The 21,416-nt window shown below is 41.2% G+C and overlaps 1 protein-coding gene and 1 pseudogene across 2 annotated transcripts in view; one reads left to right on the top strand and one right to left on the bottom strand.

The window, feature by feature from the left end:
• The window catches only part of EVI5 (ecotropic viral integration site 5), a gene marked incomplete at both ends in the record, with an annotated part of 177,174 nt that overhangs the window by 155,037 nt on the left and 721 nt on the right, over nucleotides 1-21,416 (top strand). The window lies entirely within an intron of this gene.
• LOC308261015 (RNA-binding protein 7-like) lies at nucleotides 1,724-19,486 on the bottom strand (annotated as a pseudogene). Its single transcript has 3 exons — nucleotides 19,434-19,486; nucleotides 5,510-5,660; nucleotides 1,724-2,324 (listed from the first exon to the last, which is right to left on the bottom strand). The product of its transcript is annotated as an RNA-binding protein 7-like (transcript).

Here is a 21,416-nt window from a genome sequence, read left to right as displayed (position 1 = left end):
GTGGATTGATTGTCTTTCAGAATACCAAATGCAGTCCTTCCTCTTATTCTTTTGAATCTCTGAACATGTTAGTTGTCTGTATAATGCAAGCTCCAATCACACACAGGGGGGAAATTTTTTCTAACTTGAAATAATGTGCACAGAAGCACTTTTAACTGTACAGCAGCCTATAAATAGAAAGATTTGTTATTAATTCCACTACACTTCTAACATTGAAAAAGTGTAATTCATTGTGTTTCTTTAAAATCAAATGTTAAAGTGAGCCCTTTTTCAAGTTCCCAGTATCCTGCAATGTGCTATAAAAAGCAAACACATACAGAACATGTTATCTTCTTGATCCACAGGGACACTTGCCTAGGTGATCAAATTTTCTCAGCATAGATTTCTTGGTTTTTTTATTACTTATATTTGGAGGCTGCAAAACTGAAAAATTATGATACTTCATTTCATAAAGAAGTTTGACTTACCTAATAAAGTTTAACTACGAAGTAGATTAATGAAAAATTTAAAAATACTTACATAGGCCCAGCGTGGTGGCGCACGCTTGTAATCCCAGCATTTGGGAGGCTGAGACCGGAGGATTGTGGTTCACAGGCACCCTCAGCTACCTAGTGAGGCATCTGCAACTCAGTGAAACCCGGTTTCAAAATAAAGAATAAAAAATGGGGCAGGGGTGTAGCTCCGAGGTCGAATGCCCCTGGGTTCCATTCCCAGACCCGCAAAAAACAAACAAACAACAAAAAAAACTTACATATATTTAATGATTATGGAGACCTTTGAAACCTCTGAATAGTCATCCCTGTAAGTTCTTTCTTCTTTAAAATTTCAATTAAAATTTTTTTTCTCACTAAAAATTTTTATTTTCTTATTAACAAAATACAGCTAGTCATTTCAGGCTATCAACTTGGATGTTTTCTATCATACACACCAAAATTTGATTCACTAACAAATTTCTTACAATACAAAGGGTAACAGATAATCAAAATATCTGCTTTATAATACAGCCACTCTACAGTTCATACTTCTTAAGCAGTCTAAAATGACTAGGGCCGGGCGTGGGGCGCACGCTTGGGAGGCTGAGACAGGAGGATCGCACAGGTTCAAAGCCAGCCTCAGCTACTTAGTGAGGCTCTCAGCAACTTAGTGAGACCCTGTTTCCAAATAAAGTATAAAATAGGTCTGGGAGTATAGCCCGGAGATAGAAAGCCTCTGGGTTCCACCCCCAGTATCACCCAAAATAAAATAAAATTACTAGGAATTGTGGCATTTTCTTTTGCATAAAACTTTTCCTTCCTCATAAAACTCTGAGGCAGAAGGTTATTAATGTAATAAAACTGAAACCACAATTCTTCTTTCTTCTGTATTAAACAGTAGCTATAGGTTTTTGTTTTGTTTTGTTTTGTGGTACTGGGGTTCCTGGAAGCCCTTCTACCTCCGGGCTACACTCCCAGACCTATTTTATATTTTTTTATTTGGAAACAGGGTCTCTTAAGCCAGCGTGGCTGGCTTCGAACCTGTGCGATCCTCCTGTTTCCGCCTCCCAAGCACGGGAATTACAAGCATGCGCTACCACACCTGGCTAGCTATAGGTTTTTAAAAATGTATATAGGAATGTGGCAACTTGTAAATCTGTAGTTTTCCTAAATATTTCCAGACCAACTTTAGGTCAACAAGGCCTAAAATTACCCCATAAAACAATGTCCTTTAACAACTTAGTGTCAATTTAGTGCCATTTTCCATCTCTACTACTGTATCTTCTATTATCATAGTCATGGCTCCAACCATCATAATTACTATCTTTATAGACAAAATGATCTCTGCTTCCTCTGTAATGATGATCATATGATCGCTGTAATGCTGTTCATGGCTAAAATGTCTATTTGATAGGTAAGGATGAGAATTCTGTCTTTATGCTATGATGAAGGTGTATCTTGATGTCAAGGGGAGCTTGAAGACTGGTTAAAAGTACATGTGACTGAGGTGATGGTGAAAATCCTGCCTGATCCACATGTGGAGAACCAAATTTCCCACCATATGATATCTGTCTCAAAACATTGTTCATCACTGCTTTCTGGAGAAGAAAATGACCTCTGAATTGCCTAGACTGATGGAGTCATGATCTCTACAGTCTTTTCATACCTGCTAGGAGATGTGGGGGTTGGACTTGAAATTCCAGACTGATGCTGGGGGTATGACAAACTGACATCCTGTGAAGAATGACTACTTCTTGGTCTAAATTGAATTTTGATGGGCCTTCCAAAATGTTTGATGCCATTAAGTAGATTCATAGCATAAGGAACAGATACTTCATGCTTGAAATTCACAAATGCGCCGGGAAGATGGCGACCGAGAAAAGCGGGGCTTAAGAGCCCCGCTAACAACCAATCTCCATTACCACAATTCTGGCCTTTCATAGCCAGAAAACACCATCACCAGAGAAACAAAAAAATCACCAGGCTCCAGAGAGAAAGCGGACTGAGAACAGAGCTCAGAGCCACAGAGGAGATAACCGGCCTCACGCCCGAGGACGCGGCAGCAGCGCCATACTGCCGGCGGCAGCGGCAAATTCACCGGACGGCTACAGCAAGCCGAGGTGAGCCGCTGTGGAACAGCCAGGCGGGATTTCTCGCCGCAGGTAAAATCTAAAGCTCCCAGTGGCTGAGCTCAGCACACGCTGCAGGGATTCAGAGTGGAAGTCAAAACCAAGAAGAAATACGCCAGCCTCACGGCCGAGGACGTAGCAGCGGCGCCATATTGCCACCGGCGGCAGCAGCAGCAGAGAATTCACCGAATCCAGTACAGCTACATCTGCATACTCAAGAACAGTGAGTCAAATTGTGGGCCACAGAGGAGAAATCCCAGTACTGTACTCCCTGGGACTTGACCCAGTGGGGGAGTGGTGGTGGCAGAGATATCACACCATAGGAGAACGTGCAACCTGGCACCCCCCACAGTCTAAAGCAGCCTCTATCGACTCTCTAGGTCGGAGACTCTGTGATACAACCCAGTAAAGGAGTAGTGGGGTCTGAGATACTACTGACTCGAGATCCAGAACACCTTAAGTGAGTCATAGTGACCCAAGGGAAGAACCCAGAGAAGGCACAAACTTCCTAAATCATGGGAAAGAGGAATAATACTGGAGCAATGAATGCCCACAACTCCACAACATCAGAACCCGATAAAACAGAAAATCAGAGATTTCTAGAAGATCAAATTAGGAAAATAACTGTAGAAATAATAGAGGTGCTTCGAAAAGAACTCAGAGAGAGCCAAAAAGAGATAAAGGATGCAATTAATGAAGTAAAGGCCTCAATTCAAAGCACAAACAACCGATTAGACCACATGGAGAACAGAATCTCGCTCTTAGAAGATGATCATTCCAAAAATGAACGCATAGTTTCTAATCTAGGAAAAAATATCCGACAGCAGGAATCTGATATTGAAATATGGGCCCATTTTAAGAGAGCTAACCTAAGAATAATTGGAATAGAGGAGGGAAAAGAAAGTGAAACCAAAGGGATCAACAATCTCTTCAAGAAAGTAATAGCAGAAAATTTTCCAAACATAGAGCAATAGGTTGATACACAGGTCCAGGAAACTTATAGAACTCCCTTTTAGACAGGATCGGAGAAGAGGATCCCCACGCCACATAATTGTCAAAATGACCAATGTGGAAGCCAAGCAGAGAATCTTAAAGGCAACAAAAACAAAGGGCCAAGTGACATTCAGAGGCAAACCAATTAGAATCACTCCAGACTTCCCAAACCAAGTCATGAGAGCCAGAAGGGCTTGGAGTAACATATTCCAAACTCTGAAAGAAAACAACTTCCAGCCAAAAATTTCCTACCCAGCAAAACTTTCTATCAAATTAGATGGAGAAATAAGAAGCTTCCATGACAAACAGAAACTGAAGGAATTTTTGTCTTCAAAACCAGCACTAGAGAAAATACTCAAAGAGATTAACTACAAAGAAGAAATAGGTAACACACACCAGAACCAGAGAAACAAGATTTTCCATCCAACAGACAACTAAGATTGGTTATCTGTGGAGATTCATTACTTATGTTAGTCTTTTACCTATCTCTAAATGGTATTGTTTGCCTTTATTGTTGTTAATTTTTAGGATTTCTAGTTGGAATATTAATATACCTTCAGATATAGCATTTGGAAATATTTTATCCCATTCTATTAGTAACTATTAACTCTGTTTACATTGTTTTTGGATATACAATATTTTTTTTTTTTTTTAGGGAGTTTGTATACTCTTCTGTTGCCTGTGCCATTGAAATCATATCCAAGAAATCACTGCTAATTTCAGTGTTGTGAGGTTTTATGACCCAGATTTTCTCCTAAAAGTTTATAGTCTTAAGATTTATATTTAGGTCTTTTATCTATTTTGAGTTAATATTTGTATATGGGATTAGGTAAGGGTCCAACTTTATTCTTTTCCATGTAATTATTATGTTTCAACAATATTTAGTTAAAATATTATTACTTCTACCACCAAATGTTCGTGGAAACCTTGTCAAAAATAACTTGACAATATAGGGAAGAATTTAGCTCTAGGCTTTTATTTAACTCCAATGGTTTATATATCTGCCTTTAGAATAGTACTATACTGTTTCAATTATTGTAGCTTTATATGGTTTGAAATCAGAAAATATATATCTTCTTGCTTTGTTCTATTTCAAGATCGTTTTGGGTATCTTGAGTCCATATTCCATATTAGGATAGAGTTTTTGTCTGAAAAATAAATATATAAGTATATGATAGTTTCACCTAAAAAAAATAGAAAAAAAATATTCTCTGGTAAGAAAGAAAGTAAAAAGAAATATTGAAATGTTATCTTTAAGTCATCAAAAGCTTGGTATCAGACAAATGAAACTGTTATGTGAGATTATCATTTTTAATTTTGGATAAATTGCTATAATACTAGATGTCAACCACTAAGCCAAGCATGGGAGGGAGGGATGGGGAGAGAATGGGGTAGGGATCGGGTTGGGGCTGACTGGGCGATGTGTGCATGTATGTCTACAAAAGTTTGTATCCCACTATGATGTATGAATACAGTGCACCAATAAAAAAATAAATAAATTTTTAAAAAATTAAAAAAATAAATAAAATAAATAAAATTTTAAAAAAATATAAAAAGGCCTAAGGATGCAGCTCAGAAGTAGAATGTCCCTGGCTTCAGTCCCCAGTACCACACTAAATAAATAAATAAATAAATAAATAAATAAATAAAATAAAAAGAGGGCGACAGCAAGTGAGCAATGCTTTGTCCAAAATAATCAGTTGCCATAAACTGGATTAAAGTCATGCAAAAGCAAAGATGCTTTCTAAGTAGAGATGTTGTCTGGGCAGTTTTGATGATAATGAAGTAGGAATTAACCTCTTGACACTTTATTCATTTTACATCTAAGCAGCTAGTCTACATATCTCTTCTAATGAATGGGTAGTAGTAGTAAGAAGAAAGATAATGATACCTAAAAAAAAAAAAGAAATTCACAAATGCAAATTGCTTTTGTTTACCATCCTTATCTTTTGGAATTTTCACCTTTATTACTGGCCCAGCCTGGTGGAAAAGCTCAAAAAGGAATTCCTCAGTTACTTTGGTTTCAAGGTTACCCACAAAAAGAGTGCTATTGGCCTCTTCAGCCCTCAATGAAAATTTTTATGTGAAATGTGATGATTTTTAACAGTATTTTATTATAATGTTTGAATCTTTACTATCATACAGTTTGAAACTATTTCCTGTCAAAACCTACATTCGTTAGATTATGAATATAACAGCTTCCTGTTTTCTTATTAACTATACAGCATTTTGTGCTTTTTTCTTTGTAGGTTATATAATGCCTTAACTTACTACTTTCCTTTTCTAATTACTAAATGCTTTGGGGGCCAGCATTGTTTAATGAATGCAGAGAAATCCTAAACTCTATTTTTTTTTGTTGATAGTACAAAGCTAAGATTCTGTTATCTTCTTAAGTTGTGATAAATGTGTCATATGTCTTAAGTATTATTTATTAAATAAATTCTACATTTTTTACTTTTTTTTTACTGTTTCTTAATGCATAACATGATGAAGCAGTCCACATCAGGTAAGAACTAGTACATTATTTGGGTCTTGTATATTAGCACATTTATCTATCTGCCTATTAATATTCTCATCCAACACAAAGAACAATAGAATGAATAGTAATCACCTGAGTAGGATTTCAAGAATCCTATAATCTTTTATATATAGTTCATCAGTGTTTGTGTACCTTTTTTTTTTTTTTTTTTTTTTTGGTAGTACTGGGGTTCCTGGAAACCCTTCTATCTCCGGGTTACACTCTCAGATCTATTTTATATTTTTTTATTTGGAAACATGGTCCCTTAAGCCAGTGCGGCTGGCTTTGAACCTGCGCGATTCTCCTGTCTCCACCTCCTAAGCGCTGGGATTACAGGCGTGCGCCACAACACCTGGCATGTACCTATTCTTACCGAATCAGAATGCTAAATTCTAGGATACAAAAATGATTTCAAAATTATCCCTACAATCAAGGGACTAATAGAAGTAGAATACATGTACAGCAGCCAATTCATGTTTTTATACTTTTATTGGTACACTGTAATTATATATTATAGTGAGATTCAGAGTGATACAAACATACATGCACACATCAGCTGGTGTATTTCCCTCAATATCATAGTGCCTATTTTAAATATTTAGCTCCAGCAGCCTGCTGTGGGGCAAGTCTGGTGCTTGGGCCTCCGAGGCCAGGATTGGAGCCTGCCAAGGGGTAAGGCTGGTGCCAGGGCCAGCGAGGCCAGGATCAGTGCCTGCCGTGAGGCAGAGCTGGTGCTTGGGCCTCTGAGGCAGGTGTCAGGCCAGTGAGGCTGGGATCTGAGCCTGCCGATAGGTGAGGCCTTTGCCAGGGCCAGCGAGGCCGGGACGGAGCCTACCATGATGCAAGGCTTGTGCTGGGGCCTCTGAGCCTGGGATCGGAGCCTGCCGAGGGGTGAGGCCGGTTCCGGGGCCAGCAAGCGCAGAATCGGGGCCTGCCATGAGGGAAGGCAGGTGCTGGGGCCTCCGAGGCCGGTATCAGAGCCAGCTGAGGGGTGAGGTCGGTGCCGGGGCCAGCGAGGATGGGATCAGGGCCTGCCGTGAGGCAAGGCTGGTGCTGGGGCCTCCAAGGCTGGTATCAAAACCAGCTGAGGGGTGAGGCCAGTGCCAGGGTCAGCAAGGCTGGGATTGGAGCCTGCCATGAGGCAAGACCAGTGCTGGGGCCTCAGAGGCCAGGATTGGAGCATGCCAAGGGGTGAGGCTGATGCTGGGGCCAGTGAGGCCGGGATTGGTACCTGCCATGAGGCAAGGCCAGTGCTTGGGCCTTCAAGGCCAGGATTAGAACCTGCCGAAGAGTGAGGCAGGTGCCGGGGCCAACAAGGCTGGGATCGGAGCCTGCCATGGGGCGAGGTTATTGCTGGGGTCAGCAAGGCCTGGATCGGTGCCTGCCATGTGGTGAGGCCGTAGCTGGAGCCAGCAAGGCCGGGATTAGAGTCTGCCAGGTGGGCCAGGCCAGTGCTGGGGCCTTCAAGAGTGGGATTGGAACTTGCAGTGCGGCATACACAGAGAAATATCAGAGAAAATTAAAAATCAGATGCTTTCCCTAATATGCAAAAACTAGGAAGAAATGGATAATAGGTGGAAATCTAGTGGAAGAAAGGGCCCTATGGAGGAGCAATTAAGGTGACCAATCAGAGGGGATAGGATAGGGAAAGATGGAATCTCTTTGAAACTCATGATGTACGTAAACAAATATATCAAAGTTAATCACCAAATCAATCATGGGATTGAGGGAGGGAGAAGGTGTGGGATGGGGATTGGATAAAAGCTAATTGGATAATGTGTACTTGGATATCCATTACAAGTCTTGTATTCCATTGTCATGTTTGACTACAGTACACCAATAAAAATATATTTAAAAATATTTAGCTCTAGCATTAATCACATGACTTGAAACTAAACCCATCCGTAAACATATTCTCAAATGTTAATAAGTACAATATCGAGGCCAGGCGTGGTGGCGCACACTTGTAATCCCTGCGCTTGGAAGGCAGAGACAGAAGGATCGCACAGGTTCAAAGCCAGCCACGCTGGCTTAAGAGACCCTGTTTCAAAATTTTAAAAAGTATAAAAATAGGTCTTGGAGTATAGCCCGGAGGTAGAAGGGTTTCCAGGAACCCCAGTACCACCACCACCAAAAAAAAAAGTACAATATCACTGAAAATAGTTATGCCCATTTTTTTGTTTGTTTGTTTTGGTTTTTTGTTGTTGTTTTTGCAGTACTGGGGATGGATCCCAGGGACATTCTACCTCCGAGCTCCACCCCCAGCCCTATTATTTTGAAACAGGGTCTCACTGAGTTACAGAGAACCTTACTAAGTAAGTAGCTGAGGCTGTCTGCAAACTGCGATCCTCCTGTCTCAGCCTCCCAAATGCTGGGATTACAAGTATGTGCCACCATACTTGGCTCCATTGGTTTACTTTAAATGATCTAAAAATTATTTTTAAATTGTTCATAAAAGCCAGTATAGTGGTGCACGCTTGTAATCCCCGCACTTGGGAGGCTGACCCAGGAGGATTGCGCAGGTTCGAAGCCAGCCTCAGCTACTTAGTGAGGCTCTCAGCAACTTAGTGAGACCCTGTTTCCAAATAAAATATAAAATGGGTCTGGGAGTATAGCCCAGAGGTAGAAAGCCTCTGGGTTCCACCTCCAGTACCACCAATAAATAAATAAATAAATAATTCATAAAATGCTAACATTTTAAATACTTTAGGAAGCCATTTTTGGTTAAGTGTTTGCTTTTTTTGTTTGTTTGTTTGTTTATTTTGTGGTCTAGGGATTGAACCTAGGGACATTCTACCTCTGAACTATACTCCCATCTGTATTTTATTTTTTCATTTAGAAACAGGGTCTCACTAAGTTGCTGACAGCCTTGTGTAGTTGCTAAGGCTGACTTTGAACCTTCAATTCTCCTGTCTCAGCCTCCCAAGTACTTGGACTACAGGCCTATGCCATCATGTCCAACTTGCTTTGTGTTTTGAGTTCTGGTCACTCTGTTGCCCAGGCTGCTTCAAACTCCTGGGCTCAAGTGATTCTCCTGCCTCATCCTCCAGAGTAGCTGGGACAACGGGTATGCATCATGACTCCAGCTAGGAACAGTATTTCTGTTTGATTTTGTTACTGGATTTTATGTGAGTATATGCTGGTCATCCTGCTTTCCTACTGTCAAAATAGGCTACAAATAAATTTGGAAGTATTTGAGTGTTTTATTGATGACCATATTGTTGGAATATAACCAAATAATGGAAACTAAAGAATTCAACATGTACAGTGGCAAATCTTTTTTTTTTTAAGCCAGTGTGGCTGGCTTTAAACCAGTGCGATCCTCCTGTCTCCGTCTGCCAAGTGCAGGGATTACAAGTGTGCACCACCACGCCCAGCTTTATATTTAGATTTTTACCCTACCTTGTTTCCTCAAAGATTCGAAGCATTTTGCATGAATACATGTAATACAAAAATAACTGAATATTAAGTAAACTCAAATGAAATCACTGATACTTTATTTTTACTTTAAAATGGCAATAACATGTGGTTCACTCTAATAGTTAAAAGAATCGTTGTTTATGCAAAAATCTAGTAAAATTAGAAGTAATATTATCATATAAGATACATGCAGTAGCCGGTTGTGTATGCTTGTAATCTCCGTACTTGAGAGGCTGAAATAGAAGGATCACAGGTTGAGGCCCCTTCAGCTACTTAATTAGGTCTTCCACAACTTAGTGAGACTTTGTTTCAAAATAAGGAATAAGGGCTGGGTGTGGTGGCACACATTTTTAATCCCAGTACTTGGAAGGCTGAGACAGGAGGATTGCAAGTTTGAAGCCAGCCTCAGCAGCTTAGGGAGGCTCTCAGCAACTTAGTGAGACCCTGTTTCCAAATAAAATATGTCTGAAGGTGTAGCTCAGAGGCAGAAAAGCCCCTGAGTTCCATCCCTAGTACCACAGAAATAGAAAAGAAAGGAAGGAAGGAAGGAAGGAAGGAAGGAAGGAAGGAAGGAAGGAAAGATAGTACTAGGGTGTAGCTTGGAGGTAGAATGCTCCTGAGTTCAATCCCCAGTACAAAAAAAAAAAAGACATATGCAGCATCAAAATAGGCCACATATTTGGAGGTGAAGACAGTAAGTTTCTACTGTAGGTTCACTTGACGATAAAGGGAAATATGCTGGGTGTTGTGGCACACACCTATAATCCCAGTACTTGGGAGGAGGGTCGTAGGTTTGAAGTCAGCCTCTGCAACTTCATGAAACCTGTTTTATTTATTTATTTATTTGTTGTTCAGGTCTGGGGGTAGAACCCAGGGGCATTCAACCTCCGAGCTACACCTTCTGCCCTATTTTTTATTCTTTATTTTGAAACCAGGTCTCACTGAGTTGCAGAGGGCCTCACTAAGTAACTGAGGCTGTCCGTGAACCACGATCCTCAGGTCTCAGACTCCCGAATGCTGGGATTACAAGCATGCGCAACCATGCCCGGCAAAACCTGTTTTAAATTTTTAAAAAAATTATAGCCGGTTGTGGTAGCACACACTTGTAATCCCAGCATTCAGGAGGCTAAGACTGGAGGATCGTGGTTCGCGGATGGCCTCAGCTACTTAGTCCCTCCACAACTTAGTGAGACCCTGACTCAAAATAAAGAATAAAAAATAGGGCAGGGGGTGTAGCCCAGAAGATCAGTTGCTCCTGGGTTCCATCCCCAGATCTGCAGGGGAGGGGGGAAAAAGGTAGTTGAAGGTATAGCTTGGAGGTAGAATGTCTTTAGCTTTAACCCCCAGGGCACACACACAAAAATTAAGTTTGCCTGGTTTTTAACTTTATTCTAACAAAATTTTGTGTATGTGTTATTTTGAGATTTAGCCATGTTTTATGAAGCAGTCATCTGCTCATTTTTGTTACTCTATAGTAGTATCTCAAGTATGAATATACCATTATATATTCATTCTATGAATTATAAACAGGTATGTTATTTCCTTTTGAAGTTATTATGAATAAAACTGTTATGAATTATAAATATTTTGGTACCTTATTTTTGTATCTGTTGTTTATATACCTAGGTGTGAAATTGCTATGAGTGTTAAATGTTGTTCATCCAGGCCACTTTTAAGAATGATAGTAGGAAGCTATAAATGTGCTGTGACGGCAGGCCTAAGCCTGGACGGTCCTTTGTGAACTGAAGTATGTGGTTGCTCCAGGATGTGGGTGTACAGGTGCTCCTGTCCCAAAGTGTTTGCACCCACCAACAGTGTACTCCATCTTCAGTAACATAATTGGAGAACTGAAAATTCACTGTTGTGTTTTCTATTGAAAACATGGGATGAAGTTATTAATTATAATTAGTTAAAGGACTATTAATCTGTTTTGACAGCCAGCCTGACAAATGGTCAGAAAAAAAGTCTCTTGGAAAAATTAAGGTGCCTACTGTTACAATACATTGGAAGAAGGTTCGGCAGTATTTACTAAAGCTTAATATATATATATATATATATATATATATATATATATATATATATATATATATATATTCTTTCTGACCTAGCAGTTTCAATCCTATGCACTGAGAAAAATGAGTGCATACCTTCACCCAGTGGCAGGGTTAAGAATGCTCACAGTGGCTCCGTATGTAATAGCCTGAATACAACTCAAGTGGCACTAGCCGTGGGATGAGTAAGACAATCAGGGCACACTTGCATGTGGAACCCTGACTCACTGGGGAGGTGGGCCACTGCTTCGTGACCGTCACTGATGGCCTCAGCCTGATGGCAGCCGGGCAGGTGCACACCACACCATCCTTCATGCTGAGTACAAGAGCAGGCAGTGCTTGCCGGCACTGGATGTCAGCAGGTGGCTATCTTTGGGGGATAGGACGGTCCCTGGGTGAGACGGTGACTTTGGGATTCTAGAAACAGTCTCTATTTTGTAAGGATGAGAGTTTGTGGGTATTTATGTAAGTAAAAATTTGTCAATTTGTGCACTTTCCTGTGTTTTTTTTTTCCTTGCGCTTTAAAGAAGCCAGGGGTGAGGGTTATCTAAATAAACAAAGACTTGAAGCAGACATGGTCTCAAAATTTTCTTAAACAGTTTTGCCATTAGAGCATTGAGCCATAGGAAAAATATTATAGAAGCCGGGCATAGTGACACACACCTGTGATCCCAGTACTTAGGAGGTTGAAACAGGATGATCATAGATTCAAGGCCAGCCTCAGCTACTTAGTAGTGAGGCCCTCAGCAACTTAGTGAAACCCTATTTCCAAGTAAAAAAATTGTGCTGGAGGTGTAACTCAGTGGTAGAATGCCCCTGGTTTCAATCCCTAGTACCGAAGGAAGGAAGGGAAGGAAGGAGACGAGATGCCGGGCATGGTGGCGCACGCTTGTAATCCCTGCATTTGGGAGGCGGAGACAGGAGGATTGCGCAGGTTCGAAGCCAGCTGCAGTGGCTTAAGAGATCCTATTTCCAAATAAAAAGTATAAAAATAGGTCTGGGAGTATAGCCCAGAGGTAGAAGGGGTTCCAGGAACCCCAGTACCACCAAAAAAGGAAGGAAGGAGGGAGGGAGGAAAGAAAGAAGGAAGGAAGGAAGGAAGAAAGGAAGGAAGGAAGGAAACCATAAAAAGCTAGGCATAGTGGTACACGCTTGTAATCCCAGCATTTGGGAGGCTGAGACAGGAGAATCACAGTTCATAGATAGCCTTAGCTACTTATTGAGGCCATTTGCAACTAAGTGAGACCCTGTTTCAAAATAAAGAATAAAAAATAGGGCTAAGGGTGTAGCTCAGAGGTAGAATGCTCCTAGTACTACAAAAAATAAAAATAGCTGGGCATGATGGCACACGCTTGTAATCCCCGCTCTTGGGAGGCAGAAACAGGAGGATCGTGCAGGTTCGAAGCCAGCCGTGCACGCTGGTTTAGGAGACCCTGTTTCCAAAATTTAAAAAATGTAAAAATAGGTCTGGGAGTGTAGCACGGAGGTAGAAGGGCTTCCAGGAACCCCAGTACCACCAAAAAATAAATAAAATAAAATAAATAAAAATAACAAGCCAGGCATGGTGGCGCACACTTTTAATCCCAGTATTTGGGAGACTGAGACCAGAGGATCACAGTTTGTGGACAGCCTCAGCTACTTAATGAGGCACTTGGCAACTGTGTAAGACCCTGTTTCAAAATAAAGTATAAGAAATAGGGCTGGGGAGTAGCTTAGAGGTTAGAATCCCCCTGGGCTCCATCTTCAGTACCACACACACAAAAAAGAAAAATATCCTAACATCTAATTTTTAATCATTTATCTTAGGAGACAGCTTAGGTTTTCAGAAAATTGAGTGGAAAGTACAGAGTTCTCAAATACTCCCTCAATATCTTCCTCCAGTTTCCTGTTATTAACATCTTATGCTTATATGATATAAAGTTTACAATTGATGAGCCAATATTGGTATATTATTATTAACTGAAATCTATAGTTCACATTAGGATTCAGTCTTGGTGTTATAATTCTGCTTTGACAATGTATGGTGGCATGTCCACCATTATAATCACATACAGAAAAGCCAAGTGCCTAATGACCCCTGTGTTTCACCCCTTTGTCACTGTCTTCCCTTGGGGCCCTGGCAACCACTGGTTTACTTACTGTCTTCATCATTTTGCCTTTTCCAAAATGTCATGTAGTTGTCATACACTGGATAGCTTTTCAGATAAGATTCTCTCACATGGATGAATGCATTTCAGTTGCTCAGACCTGCCTTAAGAGGCATTTCAGATGTGCAACATTTTGTGATACCAGAAAGACTAGCTGGCACAGAGGCAGTCATTCAAAGAGAAACAGGCCTTGCTCAGTCTTGGGAGGGCTCTGCTCTTTAAGAAGGGTGTGTTGCAGTTGTGGTTATGTATTTTTCCCCAGGGGGCCTTTTTTTTTTTCTTTTTAGAACTGGAACTGGGGATCGAGCCCATTGTGCTGCTCCTCCAAAGCAGGCACTTTGCCACTAAGCTACATCCCAGCCCCATGTGTGTTTGATTTTAAAGCTCCTGAATTTTCCTGGAGATGGTCTTCTGAGATCTCTCCAAACTGGGGGCAGTTGCAATAAAATTTTTGTTTGATGAGTGAGCCTGGGTCTGAAGGAAGCAGTAGACTGAGTAGTATTGTCTATATGATGAGGTCATCTTGAGGTTGGGCTTTAAAATGGTACTAGTCATTTTTAATATGTAAATTTCAAACATAAAATTTTAAAAGTATATTAAAAATCAGCCTGAAATTCCTAACCAGACAAGAGATAGCAAGGTAAATTTGAGCAATTTTACCAAAATAGCACCTTCATCACCAATTCTGAATTGACATGTTTTTTTCTTTTTAGTATTAGAGATTATACCCAGAAGAGTTATATCTCTGAGATATACTCTTAGCCCTTTTAAACAGTCTCTTCAGTTGCTAAGTCTGACCTTGAACCTATGAGCCTCCTGTCTTAGCCTCCCAAGTACTGAAATTATCAGTGTGCACCACCGTGCCCAGCTCGACTCATATCTTAATGGAACAAAATATCCCTTTGTGCTACCCCACCACTCACCCAGGTTCCTCTCTTAATTGGCTGTGAGTTGTATTAAGAAATAGTTGCTGGGCGTGGTGGCGCACGCTTGTAATCCCAGCATTCGGGAGGCTGAGACTGGAGGATCGCGGTTCACAGCCTCAGCTACTTAGTGAGGCCCTCTGCAACTCAGTGAGACCCAGTTTCAAATTAAAAGAATAAAAAAAACTAGGGCAGGGGGTATAGCTCGAAGGTCAAATGCTCCTGGGTTCCATCCCCAGACCCACAAAAAAAAAAAAAAAAAAAGAAAGAAAGAAAGAGTTATTCATCTGGGTGCCATGGCACAGCCATTAGTTCCTGTACTTGTGAGGCCAATAAAAGATCACAGGTTCAAGGCCAGTCTCAGCAACTTAGCAAGCCATTGTTTCAAAGTAAAAAATAATAAAATAGACCTTATGGGTGTAGCTAAGTGATAGAACTTTCCTATCTTTATTTCCCTGTAAAACACACACACACACACACACACACACACACACACACACACACACACACACACTAAGAAGTAGTTATTCTATCAAGACCTATGAACTAGAACTCTATTCCAAAAGCTTATTCCTTAAAGGATAGTCTATCACCTAGATATGAAGCCAATCCTTAGATTAACTTTTTTTTTTTTTTTTTTTTTTGGTGGTACTGGGGCTCCTGGAAACCCTTCTACCTCTGGGCTATGCTCCCAGACCTATTTTTATAATTTTTTATTTTGAAACAGGGTCTCTTAAGCCAACATGGCTGGCTTCGAACCTGCATGATCCTCCCGTCTCCGCCTCCCAAGCGCGGGGATTACAAGCGTGCGCCACCACTCCTGGCATTCAGATTAACTTTTGAATTTGAAGGAAGAGAAGGTTCTGCCACTGTGTTATACATTCTGCAGCTCAGATGTAGACATGTTGAAATGTCTGCTTGGGCCGAGCATGGTGGCACATGCCTATAATCTCAGTACTTGGGAGTCTAAAACAGGAGGACCATAGGTTTGAAGTAAGATTCAGCAACTTAGTGAGACTCTTAGCAATTTAGTGAGACTGTATTTCCAAATAAAATAAAACTGAGGGTATAGACCAGAGGTAGAAGGCCCCTAGGTTCCACTCCCAGTACCACAAAAAAAAAAAAAAAGGAAGGAAGGAAAGAAGGAGGGGGAAGTTTACTTGGGTTGAGCTCTTCAGTGATAATCACTTAAACGCTCCATTGGGCCTAGACTTGAAATTAGATGATGGCATGTCTGTAACCCCAAAGAGTGCGTCATACCTTAAAAGAAGAATATGTTGGCCTCATTTTTTTTATATTACTTGGTTTTGTGTCCACATTTAAGCCAGACTATTTTAATACTACAATTTGGCATTGTGAAGAAGATGGCTGCAATAAATTAACAAGACATCTTTAAGTCTGAACTTATCAGACCATACTGATTTTTTTGAGGCTGGATATTAAAAATTCAAATTTTTTTGGTTTGTTTTTGTTTTTGTTTTGGTGGTACTGGGGTTCCTGGAAACTCTTCTACCTCCGGGCTACACTCCAAGACACCTATTTTTTATATTTTTATTTGGAAACGGTCTCTTAAGCCAGCGCGACTGGCTTCAACCCTGTGTGATCCTCCTGTCTCTGCCTTCCAAGCGCGGAGATTACAAGCGTGCACCACCATGCCTGGCTTCAAATTTTTTTAATATGACCCGTTTAGAGCAGTGAATCACCTATTTGTTTAAAATAGATTCCTGAGCCTTACCTTCTGAATCCCGATGTCTGAGAGTAGGGCTCAGTGATCTATATTTTCTTTTAATAACAAACCCTAGTGGTTCTTATGCATCCTGCAATTTATGAATTACTGATATAGAGAAAACTAGTAAGTTAGAAGGGTACCCTTTCCATCATGGGCATTCTCCCCAGAAGTCGGGGATTCCATAGTAACTTGCTGAGTTGAACTGCCCCTGAGATTATCTCTCTGGTAGTTGTGACTCTTGCTCGTGTTGTTTTGAAAAAGTCAAATCTAATTAACCTAAAATAAGTTACTTATAAATATTGTAGACACTAGAAAACATTCATTAAAAGGGAAAATAGTTTTAACATAAGCTTGTTCTTACTTATTTTACATTCGCATGTTTGAAGATAATAGATTCTGAAAAACAGAATTGGGTTATATAAATATAATTTTCTAAAAACTTAGACCAGGCCTGGTGGCGCACACCTGAAATCCCAGTTCTTGGGAGGCTGAGACAGGAAGATTACAGGTTCTTGTCCAGCCTTAGCAATTTAGGCCCTCCGCAATTTAGTAGGACCTGTTTCAAAAGAAGAAATAAACCAAGCCTGGGGGTATAGCTCAGAGGTAGGACACCCCTGGGTTCAACACCCAGTACAATAAAAAATACAAAAACAAAATAATTTAAAAATTTGTTTTAAGGCTGGGGATATAATTCAGTGATAGGGCATATACTTAGTATGCACAAATCCTTTGAGTTTATCACCAGCACCAAAAAAAAAAAAAAAAATCCTTTTTATTTGCTTGTAAAGAATCCAGAGTATTATCTTCATGGGGAAGAAATGGTATGTTTTAAATTTTCTTAAAAATAGACTATTCCACCGGGTGTGGTGGTGCACGCTTGTAATCCCCGCGCTTGGGAGGCGGAGACAGGAAGATCGTGCAGGTTCGGAGCCAGCCTCGCTGACTTAAGAGACCCTGTTTCCAAATAAAAAAGTATAAAATAGGTCTGGGAGTGTAGCCCGGAAGTAGAAGGGTTTCCAGGAAACCCAGTACCACCCCCCAAAAAAAAAAAAAATAGACTTCCCAGATAGTCTCTTTCCTCTTTGTTGCCCCCCCTCCCCCCCGGTTTCTCTTAAATGTTATCCCTAACTCTCTGGTAATATTTCATTTTCTGCTCAATCTTAAAATAGGGCAAATAAAATTTACTGGGCTGACAGTAGCTTCTGAATCCTTGGGTTGGACTTGTGGACCATGACCTTTATTGTAGGATGATCTAGTGGAGTTCCTCTTTTGGGATGTCCAAAGATTCTCTTCGAGAGGAGTTCTTTTACTTAACAATCCCAGAGAGGCCTGGTGCCTCTAAAGTTTCCTTGGTGAATCTCAAAAGTATCTCCAGACACATCAGTGACTTTAAAACCTTTGTCTAATTTCACCTATAAATATGTTTTATTTGAACAACTATGTGAATGTTTTGCTGGTGTTTCACAATCGAAGAGTTTTTGTTTTGTTTTGGTTTTGGTACTGGGATTGAACCCAGGGCATCCACCTTTGAAGTACACCCCCAGCCCTATTTTTTGAAAAATGGTCTAAGTTCCAGAAGGCCTGACTAAGTAGCTGAGTCTGGCCACCAACCTGCTTTTCTCCTGTCTCAGCCTACCAAGTACTAGGGTTATAAGCGTGCAGCACCATGCCTGGCTTCACAACTGAAGAGTGTTTGTTGTTGCTCAGTGTCATGAAGATATCCCTGTAGTATTTATTCAAAACCTAGAAAGGACGTTGAGCATCAAAATCATATGCTAAACAATGTATGTGTACATGTCAAGACAGAGTCAGCTTTTATCAGATCCTTGATCTCCTGATTGACCCAAAAGAGTTAAACAAAACCACAAGACAAATACATTACCTAGAAAAGTGATCCTTATCCTGGGATGTACAACAGACTTATCCTATCTCTATACCAGAAAGAGAGAGTTCCAGGAATACACTGTTCAAACAAGATGCTCCTCATGGCAACATTGGCTCGGAATGGCGTGGCTGTACTATTGTGAAGATGGTGTCCAGTGGTACAGACCACATACACACAAAGCAGATGCTCATGGTTCACAAGTACTTTTTTTGACCTGAATAACTAAGAGTTCCATTTCAGTTTAATCAACCCCTTACTGGCTCAGCCCCATTTGGTTTGAACTGAGGGTCTACCATGGTAATTATGAGGGGTTTTTTTTCTCCCAAAGCTTAGAATCTAACCCAAGACCACATGCATACTAGGCAGGCACTCTACCACTAAACGAAGTCCTCAGCCCCCACAGGGATTCGGAAACTTTAGAGTATATCAGAGTCTCTTGAGACACCTGTAAAAGAAAATATAGATTTGGGGCTTTCATTCCCAGGATTTTGATTCCTTAGATCTGGGGAGGGAATCGGGGTGTGTGTGTGTGTGTGTGTGTGTGTGTGTGTGTGTGTGTGTGTGTGTGTGTGTGTGTCTAAGGATTGACATTATTTTGAAACAGGGTCTCACTGAGTTGCTGAGGCTATCCTCGAACCTGTGATCCCTTTATCTCAGGCCTCCCAAGTACTGGAATTACAGACATGTGCTTCCACATCCAGCAGTTATTTTTTATTTGAAACCAGATCTTGCTGGGTTGCTGAGAATCTCACTAAATTGCTGAGGCTGATCTTGAATTGGTGATCTTCTTGTCTCAGCTTCCCAGGTACTGGAATTACATGCATGCACCACTATGCCCAGCTAGAAAGCTACATTTTTTTAAACAAGTATCTTCGGTTCTGACACAGGTGATCAGTAGATTATATAAAATATTCTACCCTAAATTTGCTAACCATAATACCATGAAGTTTTTTTGTTTTGTTTGGAAGGAGAAGGAGGTATTTGAGAAGATTGATTGTCTGGTAATAAGGATAAGCAGTGCAGCATTTACATCCAGGCAACCAGGACCCCTATGCTTCAGAGGCTCAGCTGTCTTGCTCCAGCCAAGTCCCTCCACAGGATGAGGACTCCCCCAGGACATGTCCATCTGAAGCCCATGCAACCCTTTCCAGACCATACTCAGTACCTGGATCTCTTGTCCAAGCACCCAGGAGGGACCATGAAGGCCAGTGTACACATGCCTCCATGCATGGAATAGCTGAGGGATAGCCTCCGTGTTACCACATAGTCCCCTACCTGCACCTTTTTCTTCCATCAAAAAATTCTTTTTACTGTACCATATTAGCAGTTCCCAAAGAGGCATCGAACATCTCCTTTGGTGTGGAGAAAATGATTCCTCAACCTATAATTAATTTTCTATAATTACATCTGGTAAGAGTCTGTATAGTTCTAATTGCAATAAATTTTTATTAGAGCGAAGCAAAGCCACATCTTTCCAAACAATTGGGAAGTTGTGGTTCTTCTGCCATTCTCCTCCAAAACAGCCAGGAAGAAGGAAGACACATGTTCCATAATATTTCTTCAAAAGGGCCTGGGAGGAAAAAAAGAGAAAGGAAGAGATTAACTGACTTAATCTAACACTCAGAGCTATAAATCATGTGTTGCAATGTGGCGATAGGATGTTGCGTCAGCGCGTGGCAGTTGTGATGGGGCAGTGCGCAGCGTGTGGGGAGAGGGTTGAGAGCCTACTTCAATTCTGCCAGAGGAGAGGTGTGTTTTCAGGCTCACTGGGCCTCACGGTAATTGGGTGCTCCTGGTCTGGGGCAGGGGTTTCTTCACAGCTGCAGGTGTGCCAGGTCAGACATCACTGTGCTGGCTGAGACCCACATCCTCTTGTTTCCTGCAGTCACACGCAACAGGAAAATGCTGAGGTTTCTTCACGTCTTCCTGGAAGTCTGTCAGGAAAGCTAGGAGATGTTATAGCAAGGATGTAATGTCTTTACTCTCTAAACCGTTAGTTTTGAAAGTGTATGTAATATTTCCTGAATATTTCACATTGGCTTTATCTCAAGATTCGAAAGATAGTATATGATGAGGAGTTCGTCTCCAAAAAACACAGATGAGGGATGACAGTAACAATAAGAGTAGGAGACATAGAGTGTATCTTAGCAAGATCCCTAATAGTCTGATGTTTAGTAGCTATGTATTGTTTTGTTGTGGTACTGGGGATCAAACCCAGGGGTATTCTACCTCTGAGCTACACTGAAGCCCTTTTTATTTGAGGTGAAGCCTCACTATGTTGCCAAGTCCGGCTTCAAACTTGCAGTAGTCCTCCAAGTCTCTGCCTCCCAAGTACTGGAATTACAGGAGTGTGCCACCATGCTCAGCTTTTAGTTTTGTTTTTTTCTTTTTTAGTCTGCTTTATTGTAGGAGAAAATTCAAGGTGTATGGGGAAAATAAAGTGAAAGAGTATCTAACTTGAACACAAGGCTGATGCTTCATTAAATGGTTCATGGTGGTGAGTTTGGGGATTTGAGGAAATTTAGGCAAGGATGTGGCAGATGATGACAAGAAATCACCCCTAATCCAGATTAAACCGCTTTTGGAGAATATGGTTTAGTGTTACATGTGCCAACAGTTTTCCAGCACTGAGCTCTAGAATTAGCCAAGCTGCCCCACCCACGACCATGCAGCGTGTGCCCTCCTCATTCCTCCCCCACAAGAGGGCCTGTCCTGCAAACCCCAGGAATAGAGGGAAAGACCAAGTCATGCCTGCCCTTCCTCTCCTTGCCCTTCTCCCTGGGGGGAGGAGCAGAAATGCTCTGCATGGCTGGCATGCCCACCATGCCATGGGAAGCTTCTGAGTGGAAAGAAGCCTTGCTGCCCTGTGAGTGACAGTGTGTCATGGTCATTCAGGTATCACAACACAGTGAGAACTGCAGATCTTAGTGAGTTGTAAAGCATTGACAGAATCAGAGAGACGTGCTCTCAGGACAGACTGTATAATGTTTTAAGAGTGCTGTATTTAGATTCTGTCTTCTAGAAATACAGCTGAAGCTTTTCCAGGTGAACTGATAGAGCGTCTGGGATTCACCTGATCCATTTAGTGATGTGACCACACGTTAGGCAGCGGGTGCTTGGAGGCCAGTAGGTTCTCTCGGATCGGAAG

Source organism: Muscardinus avellanarius (genome assembly GCF_963383645.1).
Source record: "Muscardinus avellanarius genome assembly, chromosome: 3".
NCBI lineage: Eukaryota > Metazoa > Chordata > Mammalia > Rodentia > Gliridae > Muscardinus > Muscardinus avellanarius.
The sequence above is the reverse complement of the archived record's forward strand: the minus strand, read 5'-3'. Positions and strand labels throughout refer to the sequence as shown.